This window comes from Podarcis cretensis (assembly GCF_951804945.1).
Source record: "Podarcis cretensis genome assembly, chromosome: 8".
NCBI classification, from domain to species: domain Eukaryota; kingdom Metazoa; phylum Chordata; class Lepidosauria; order Squamata; family Lacertidae; genus Podarcis; species Podarcis cretensis.
In genome coordinates this window covers 8,974,829-8,982,011 of record NC_137177.1, presented here as the reverse complement: position 1 = coordinate 8,982,011, position 7,183 = coordinate 8,974,829, and positions in this window count along the sequence as shown.

Sequence of the window (7,183 nt, the reverse complement as noted above, 5' to 3'; positions counted from 1 at the left end):
TGCTTTTGAATTATGGTACTGGAGGAGACTCTTGAGAGTCCCATGGACTGCAAGAAGATCAAACCTATCCATTCTTAGGGAAATCAGTCCTGAGTGTTCACTGGAAGGACAGATCCTGAAGCTGAGGCTCCAATACTTTGGCCACCTCATGAGAAGAGAAGACTCCCTGGAAAAGACCCTGATGTTGGGAAAGATGGAGGGCACAAGGAGAAGGGGACGACAGAGGACGAGATGGTGGGACAGTGTTCTCAAAGCTACCAGCATGAGTTTGACCAAACTGCGGGAGACAGTGGAAGACAGGAGTGCCTGGCGTGCTCTGGTCCATGGGGTCGCGAAGAGTCGGACACGACTAAATGACTAAACAACAAAAAAATTATTTCTGCTCTACCGACTGAGCTATCCTAGAAGAGAACTGTCGTTCCCAGAATTCTTGCACTCTGCGTCTGTGCTTTAAATATATACACCACCTCAGTCCCCTGCTGGGTTCCTTCCCACTTCCTCCAATATAGCTATATCTCCATTTTTGCTCTCTTCAGCCTTGAGGGCCTTCCAGACAGGCCTTCACCTTACAGGGCCATGAGGGACGCCTCAGGCCGCCGCTTCAATCAGATTAGGAAAGATAAAAGGCCTGTTTTGAATTGAAAAGGATGCCAGTCTCCATCACTCTCTTCCTCCCTGACACAAACTCCCAAGCCTCTTTCCGTCCCTTGGAAATCCAGGGCAATTCAGGTTCAGGAGAAGGAAGGAAGGAGAGGATGGATAAAATATATATAATCTCCCCTCCATTGCCCCGGCTAACTCCCTTGACAAAGAGCTCAGAGCCCACCTAATGAGAGTCTAAGAAGCGGGTCACATCAGGCCTAGGCAACCACGCTGCCACCTTGCCGTCGCCATAGCAACGTCGCCCAGGATCTCTGAGGCGGCAACAGCAGCCACAGAGGTGATTCAGGTGGTCTCTCCTCAGAGATGAGAAGGCTCCATTTCGGCACAGTTGCAGCGTCAAACACACACAAACCACCAGCCGTGTTGTGGTCTAAGAAGAGCGCCACTGAGCTCTGTCCATCAGTTCCAAGCAAGTCACAAAACAGTCGATGTGGATCAGGGGTCAGCAAACCTTTTCAGCAGGGGGCCGGTCCACTGTCCCTCAGACCTTCTGGGGGGCCGGACTATATTTTGAAGGGGGAAAAATGAATGAATTCCTATGCCCCACAAAGAACCCAGAGGTGCATTTTAAATAAAAGCACACATTCTACTCATGTAAAAACACCAGGCAGGCCCCACAAATAACCCAGGAAAGTATTTTAAATAAAAGGGCACATTCTACACACTGATTTCCAGACCAGATTTAGAAGGTGATTGGACCGGATCCGGCCCCCGGGCCTTAGTTTGCCTACCCATGCATTCAGCTTGGTTTGAGGATCACAGATTGCACGGATCCAGATCTAGGGACCAGCTCTGGTCTTGTGATTCTGCAGACACACGGCCTCCCCCAAATAATCCCGGGAACTTTAGTTTACCCCACCCCACAGAACTACAGTTCCCAGGAATATGGGAGGGAAGCAAGGGAGGCTTTAAATGTAGGGAGCACCCAAGATTGACAGGAATCAACCCAGACCTTTACAGGCCTGGCAGGAACTTTTGGGGTGAGATTGACACCCAGTCTGGAAGTTGTTTTCAACCAGTGTTTGCACACCCTGCGCTTGAAACTCAAACATCCAAAACCCGACATTGGCTGGATTGCAAACTTTAATTTAAAAGTTGGCTTTCCCTTCTGCCATTAGGCCTGCCAACTTTTTTCCTGCCCCCCCCCCCTGATTTTAACAGCGGCAGCCTTTCATGCACAAATTTAGCAGGTGAAGCCTTTCTGGATATAAAGCGAAAATGCAGGAGCCGGGCAGAAGGCTTAAACGGCTTAAGTTGCGCAAATCAGGCTGCAGCGAAAGGCAGAGGAGCAGGGTCCGTAACAAAGTTGGCAATCTTAGCTGTTTTCTGTTCTGTAACGTCAGTAAAGGTAAAGGTAAAGGACCCCTGACCATTAGGTCCAGCCATGGCTGACTCTGGGGTTGTGGCACTCATCTCGCTTGATTGGCCGAGGGAGCCGGCTTACAGCTTCCGGGTCATGTGGCCAGCATGACTAAGCCGCTTCTGGCGAACCAGAGCAGCGCACGGAAACGCCGTTTACCTTCCCGCCGGAGCGGTACCTATTTATCTACTTGCACTTTGACGTGCTTTCGAACTGCTAGGTTGGCAGGAGCAGGAACCAAGCAATGGGAACTCACTCCGTCACGGGGATTCGAACCGCCGACCTTCTGATCGGCAAGGCCTAGGCTCTGTGGTTTAACCCACAGCGCCACCCGCATACTGGCAAACGCTTTCTTGACATTCCTTGTGAAAATGACCCCCCTCCCCGCCAGGCAATTTCCCCCAAACTGGTGCCCTTCAGATACTTTGATGTTACTCTGGCTGGGGCTGATGGGAGTTTTAATTGAGAAAATTGGGAGGGTCCCAGGTTAAGGAAGCGAGGCTGCCCCAGAGGTATCCTCACTGCGATTCCCTAAGCGTTGTCAATGAAGGGGACCTTCTCAGTCAGTAGAGCATGAGATGCTTAATCTCGGGGTTGTGGGTTCGAAAGATGCCTGCATTGCAAGGGGTTCGTCCCTCGTGGTCCCTTCCAAAAGTATGATTCTATGGGTTGAATTTGCCCCATCCAAAGGATAAAGGAACAACCCTTCAGTTCCATCCACACACATTACAAACTTTGCAGCTTAGCAAGGATCCCTTTGGTAAATCTGAACTGGTACAGGGGTACCTTGGGTTACATACGCTTCAGGTTACATACACTTCAGGTTACACACTCCACTAACCTAGAAATAGTGCTTCAGGATAAGAACAGAAATCAGGCTCCAGCGGTGCGGCGGCAGCAGGAGGCCCTATTAGCTAAAGTGGTGCTTCAGGTTAAGAACAGTTTCAGGTTAAGTACGGACCTCCGGAACGAATTAAGTACTTAACCCGAGGTACCCCTGTATACAGTTCATGTCTAAGGTCTTGCAAGCATTCACAACTGAGCGTTTTTCAGCCTGCAAAATGATGGCAATTTCTCCGCAGCTGAGGCTACCCATGTTATATACATTTATAGAGGATTTTGTTTCGTTTTCAAAACTCTGCTCACATTCCCCCACTCACAAAATGAGTGTGACCTAGATGATTGTGTTGGTGGCAGTGGAGAAGACTTTGCTGTAGCATGAGCCTTGACTCACTCACTCGAGCTGCCTATATTTCTTTCATTAACCCGTTCCTCACCAGGAAGTACCTCTGTTCCACCTGTAGTTGCTTAGCGCTGAGAGAAATGTACTCTGCACATGCCCATAGACACCCTGCTGTTTCACATGTTCAGGGGCAGAGCCTTTGCATTTAAAACTTGTGTCAAACGAAGTCTTGCTGGTTTTCAGCCACCTATAACTGAAAGATATTTGGTGTTGCCTGACAGACTCTGAAAAAAAACACAAACACACAGAAAATTTATTGGCAGAAAATCTCCAGACATGGACAATCACAGTGATTTAATGCAGTGGTTTTTCCTGCCGCTGCAAAGATTTGTCAGTGGGACTGTAAGAAACTTGGCACACAATTGAAAGTCCAAAACAGCTGAGCCAAGAATGCAACTTGCAGAAAACTTCTGCTCCTAATGAGGATATGTGCAATTCTCCATTATGCCACCGGGTGGAGCTGTGGGTATGGTTCTTGCCGAGCCAAAAGGACTGCATTCTTGGCACCTGCCCTCCAGATGTGGTTGGACTACAACTCCCATCATCCTTCACCACTGGCCAGGCTGCCTGAGGCTGAGGGAGCCCAACAACTGCAGGAAGGCCCCAACACAAATGCATGGTGCAAAATTAAAAAGTGAGTTGCCAAATGCATGATTGGGCTGAAGGTTGTGTGAAAAAATCATTATTGCTCTATAAAGTTGTGGTTGTTTGCAAGATCTCATTTTTTAAAACTTGAATTCATTATTTCGAGTTCTACCCTCCAGAGCAGGAGAAAAAATTCTTGCTCCATCTTCCATGTGACATCCCTTGAGCTATTTGAAGATGGCTATCTTATCTCCTTTCAGTCTCCTCTTTTCCAGACTAAACATACTCAACTCCTTCAACTGTTCCTCATCAGGCTTGGTTTCCAGACCCTTGATCATCTTGGTTGCCCTCCTCTGCCCACCTTCCAGCTTGTCAACATCCTTCTTAAATTGTGGTGCCCAGAACAATACAGTGGTGCCTCGCAAGACGAAATTAATTCGTTCCGCGAGTTTTTTCGTCTTGCGATTTTTTCGTCTTGCGAAGCACGGACTTTGGAAAAGCTTCAAAAATCACCAAAGTCTTCAAAAACCTCAAAAAAGGCTACCACACCGCGTGCTATGAGTTGCTCCTCAAAGTGAATGCACGGTTTTAAGACAAAGGAAACAAACTTGCAAGACAAAGGAAAGAAACTTGCAAAACGTTTTCGTCTTGCGAAGCAAGCCCATAGGGAAATCCGTCTTGCAAAGCAACTCAAAAAACGAAAAACTCTTTCGTTTTGCGAGTTTTTCGTCTTACAAGGCATTTGTCTTGCGAGGTACCACTGTACAGAAAAAGTTTAATGCTCCTCAGATTGTGGAAAGTCAATTCCAATTCCACTTGGAAGAACAATAATTGGATTACACTAGGAGCCACCTACATGGGACGCGGCTGGCGCTGTGGTCTAAACCACAGAGCCTAGGACTTGCCGATCGGAAGGTTGGCGGTTCGAATCCCCGCGACGGGGTGAGCTCCCGTTGTTCTGTCCCTGTTCCTGCCAACCAAGCAGTTTGAAAGCACGTCAAAGTGCAAGTAGATAAATAGGTACCACTCTGGCGGGAAGGTAAACGGCGTTTCCGTGCGCTGCTCTGGTTCGCCAGAAGCGGCTTAGTCATGACGGCCACATGGCCTGGAAGCTGTCTGCGGACAAACGCCAGCTCCTTCGGCCTATAGAGCGAGATTAGAGCGCAACTTGAGTCGTCCACGACTGGACCTAACAGTCAGAGGTATCTTTATCTTTACCTTTAGGAGCCACCTGTCTGGCAGTTGTTGCAATGTATTTATGTGCTTTCTGAGCATGTACAAAGTACAAAATAACTTTGCACGTTCCTATTCCCTTGCTACGCAAGAGATCCTTGCCAGTGAATAACCTGCGGGAGAATCTCAGGGACGGAAGTCAGGTTTTGCCTTCACAGCAAGAGTAGTAAATGGGAGGAGTTCATTAATGGCTTTTTCTCTGGTGACACCTTGGGGTGGGAGCTCAGCAAAACCTCCTTCCTCTGGAGAGACCCCAGGCACTGAGAAAGAAGCCAGTTCCTACCTGCCTGCTCCCTATCCTGCCAAGCTCGGGAGCTTAGAATCATAGAATCATAGAATCATAGAATCATAGAATCATAGAATCATAGAGTTGGAAGAGACCACAAGGGCCATCGAGTCCAACCCCCTGCCAAGCAGGAAACACCATCAGAGCACTCCTGACATATGGTTGTCAAGCCTCTGCTTAAAGACCTCCAAAGAAGGAGACTCCACCACACTCCTTGGCAGCAAATTCCACTGTCGAACAGCTCTTACTGTCAGGAAGTTCTTCCTAATGTTTAGGTGGAATCTTCTTTCTTGTAGTTTGGAACCATTGCTCTGTGTCCGCTTCTCTGGAGCAGCAGGAAACAACCTTTCTCCCTCCTCTATGTGACATCCTTTTATATATTTGAACATGGCTATCATATCACCCCTTAACCTCCTCTTCTCCAGGCTAAACATGCCCAGCTCCCTTAGCCGTTCCTCATAAGGCATCGTTTCCAGGCCTTTGACCATTTTGGTTGCCCTCCTCTGGACACGTTTCAGTTTGTCAGTGTCCTTCTTGAACTGTGGTGCCCAGAACTGGACACAGTACTCCACAGTACTTGGTCACGCCAAAGTGTGACCGATCTCTGGCACCCCGGAATTGACATGAGAGGTGGATGTCCTGGGCTCAGAAAACTGGTCCTAGAGCCCAGCTCAAATCAAACCCTGGAGAATGTCAGGCTTGGCCCATTGCAACAGCCTTCAGGCCAGGATCAGATCCAGGGGAGGCAATATTTTATGTTGCGAACGGCACTGTCATCACAGAATCGCAGAGTTGGAAAAGACCTTGAATCCAGGACTCTGAGATTAAGAGTCTCCTGTTCTAGTGACTGAGCTATCCAAGCTGTCATCTTTGGATGAAGGGCGGTAAACAAATCTAATAAAATATAAAAAATAAAAGGGAAGGAGAATGAGTAGCCGCAGAGGAGGGACACTGGACCTTGGCACAATGGGCAGAAGAGGAGGGTTTTCTTGCGCACAAAAAGACAGAGAAAACGGTGGCTGCAGAATCCCCTTTCTCCTCTCCTGTAACTAAGCCACGCACCGCGATCGGGACAGGATCGAGTCCTGGAGCCGTAGGAACGCTGGTTTCATGGAGTGGCCCAAAGCGAAATCCCTGGTGTCTGTGTGGACAGAGTGGAGTGGGGGTGGGCTGGAGGGAGACCTTGCAACAGCAGTGTCTCGGACACACCGCAATTCTCTCGCCCTCTCAATACTGCAACACGTGTGTGTTGTGCGTGTGCAACACGCTTCCGCCTCCCCCCCCCCCGTGCAGAAATCCTGCAACTCCCCGTCATCGGGGAGGTGGGTGGGGGCCGCTTCCTTTCCCACCCGGCAAGAACACTGTGAGCTCTCCGTCCATCTCTCTCCCTGGCGTTTGTGTGTGTTAACAGACTGCAGCAATGAATGCAGCGGAAACACTGCAAGGTGTGCGTGCACGTGTGGGCGCGCGCTCGCAGCAATCGCAGCGCGTGCCGTTGCATGCACGCCACAACATTCCACCACTAATCATAATAGTGTAGTGGACACCCGCAGGAATAGGCTTTGGGGGGTGGGGTGCGCGCAAAGTAAAATATTTAAAGTGGGGCGGAGGGAGGGAGTTTCCATCGCCTGAACCTTTCGCCTCGCATCTGCGCTACAGCAAACTTTCTCTTTTTAAAACGGAGGCTGGTCATTATTATGCTTCCAGTTTATTACACTTGCCCTTCACAATGGGGCCCCCAGGGCGGGTTGCAACCACAAAAACACAGCCGTGGTTCATTCATGAGGGCAGCTGCCCCCCTCCCCGCCTACCT